Consider the following 3,272-nt stretch of genomic DNA (forward strand, 5'->3'; position numbering starts at 1 on the left):
GTTCTGCATGAGCGACACCAGCCACAAAGGGCTGCACCCAAATCAGCGGGAAGTTGAAAGCCGAGAGCCCGGTCAGCACAAACTTGTGCCAGTGAGGGACTGGCTGGAGGAGAGGAAACAAGGCAGGACACAGACAGATGCAACAGGAGCCCACAGCTGACACCACTCCCCTCTGAGGGTGTGTGAGCCCCTTCCATCAAGTGAGCTCTCCCTAGGAATTCGTCTTTAAGAAATAGTCAGAGATATACATGAAGATTCATGAAGAAAGATTTCAATCTCAGCATTTTTAATAACAGAAAAACTGAAATCCCAGCCATAAAACAGTTTAAATGGTAAATTTATATGATTGAATATTTTGAATTCATTAAAAATTTCTTTTCAAAAACATTTAATCATATGGGAAAATTCAATATAATATAATGCTTTTTAAAAGCAATATAAAAATCTCCCTCCAGTAGAATCTCAATTTTGTAATTATATATTTTATGTATGCATAGGCAAAAAATGGAAGTAATTACATCAGAATAATTACGGTGGTTATCTCTAGAGCATAGGATTAATAGCTACTTTTATTTTGTTTCTACACTGGCTCCAAACCCCATGCATTCTAGCTGTTGGGGACTCAGCACCATATATCACCAGTAGATATGGACATATAACTATCCATTCTCCCATTGGTCACACAGGGAGCCCCCACCCAGACCTGAGTCTTCACCTGAGACACTGTGAGCTGTTCCCCTCCTTCCCTCTCGTTGTTGCCCCAGCTGCTTCGTGCCCTTGCAATCCAGCTTGACATGCAGAATCAGTATATTGGGGAAATTAAGTTTCCTTATATGTTACAAACTATTTTTAAGTGGTTATATAGTAAATGATTACCGAAAAAAATTGAAAAAGAAAACAAAGAAGGTTTACCCAATTGCAAGAGGCTGTATAAAACATAGCTCTAGAATGTTCAGGAAAATTTGATTCTTTTTTTTTGCTTTGGTGAGGAAGATTAGTCCTGAGCTAACATCTGATGCCAATCCTCCTTTTTGCTGAGGAAGATCGGCCCTGGGCTAACATCCGTGCCCATCTTCCTCCACTTTATATGGGATGCCACCACAGCATGGCTTGACAAGCGAACCCGAGAACCCCGGGCCACTGCAGCAGAGCATGCGCACTTAACCACTTGCGCCACTGGACCGGCCCTGGAAAATTTGATTCTTATAAATATTATGCTCTGATTGCTCTATAGTTCTCTTCTCTCAACACATTGCCCATCACGCTTGAATTTATCTCAGCAGCTGTCCTTTCTCTAAGAAAAGTCTTTGCAAACAAATTATAGCCACCGTAAGTTCTTATAAGTGGAAATTTTTCTTTCCCTGGCCATTTGATGAAAGAAATTAAACAAGACACAAACAAATGGAAAGATATCTTGTGTTCATAGATTAGAAGACTTAATATTGTTAAAAATGTCTATTCTTCACAAAGTGATCTATACCTTTAATGTAATTCCTATCAAAATTCCAATGGCATTTTTTACAGAAATAGAAAAAACAGTTCTAAAAGTCATATGAAAACATAAAAGACCCCAAACAGCCAAAGCAATCCTGAGATAGAAGAACAAAGCTGGAGGCATCACATTTACTGATTTCAAAATATATTACAAAGTTACAGAAATTAAAACAGTATGGTACTGGCATAAAGATAGACAAATAGACCAATAGATCGGAACAGAGAGCTCAGAAATAAATCCATGCATATACGCTCAACTGATCTTGGACAAGAGTGCCAAGAATACACAATAGAGAAAGGGTAGTGTCTTCAACAAATAGTTGAGGAAACTGTATATCCACATGCAAAGAAATGAAATTGGACCCTTATCTTATACCATATACAAAAATCAAACTCAAAATGTATTGAAGACTTAAACATAAGACCTGAAACTATAAAACTCTAGAAGAAAATACAGGAGGAAAGTTTCATGACATTAGTCTTGGCAATGATTTCACAGCTATGACACCAAAAGCATAGGCAACAAAAGCAATAATAGACAAGCGGGATTATATCAAACTAAAAAGCTTCTGCACAGCCAAAGAAACAATCAACAGAGTGAAAAGGCAACCTATAGAATGGGAAAAAATATTTGCAAACCATATGTCCAATAAGGGGCTAATTTCCAAAATACATAAGGAATTCCTACAACTCAATACCAAAAAAAAACTAATACCCTGATTTTAAAATGAGCTAAAGATCTGAATAGACATTTCTCCAAAGAAGACATACAAATGGCCAACGGGTATATGAAAAGATGCTCAACATCGCTAATCATCAGGAAAATGCAAATCAAAGGCACAATGAGATATCACCTGACACCTATTAGTATGGCTGTTATCAAAAAAAAACAAAAGACAACAAGTGTTGTCAAGGATGTAGAGAGATGGAAGACTTGCACACTGTTGGTGGGAATGCAAAATGGTGCTGCCGCTATAGAAAACAGTATGGAGGTTCCTCAAAAAGCTAAAAACAGGACTAGCATATGATCCAGCAATCCCACTTCTGGGTATATATACAAAAGAATTTAAATGAGGATCTCAAAAAAATATTAGCATTCTCACATTCATTGCAGTGCTATGCACAATAGCCAAGATGCGGAAACAACCAAAACGTCTATCAATATATGAATGGATAAAGAAAATGTGCTGTATACATACAATGGAATATTATTCAGCCTTTAAAAAGAAGGAAATTCTGCCATATGTGACAACACGATGAATGTTGAGAACATTATGCTAAATGCCAGTTTTATATAATATATAATTATGCCAGCCACAGAAGGACAAACACTGCATGATTCTACTTATAGGAGGTATCTAAAATAGTCAAATTCCTAGAGTCAAAGAGTTAAATGTTAGCTGCCAGTGACTGTGGGGAGAGGGAAATGGGGAGTTGCTAATCAACGGGCATAAAGTTTCAGTTAAGCAAGATGAATAAGTCTTAATGACACTGTACCTATAGTTAACAATACTGTATTATACACTTAAAAATTTGTTAAGAGGGTAGATCTCATGTTAAGTGTTCTTACTACAATAAAATATATTTCTACAAAAACTTTTGGGGTACAACAAAATGGGGCTTAAGGGGATAATTATAGCCCTAAAAGCATGTATTTGAAAATAAGTGCTAAAAATTAATGAGGTAAATGTTAAAACCAAAAAATTAGAAAAAAGAAAACAACAGGGTAAAGTTATTCATAGAAAGTGAAAGAGAGAAAATAACAGAAATAATCACAG

Source organism: Diceros bicornis, chromosome 5 (assembly GCF_020826845.1).
Source record: "Diceros bicornis minor isolate mBicDic1 chromosome 5, mDicBic1.mat.cur, whole genome shotgun sequence".
NCBI lineage: Eukaryota > Metazoa > Chordata > Mammalia > Perissodactyla > Rhinocerotidae > Diceros > Diceros bicornis.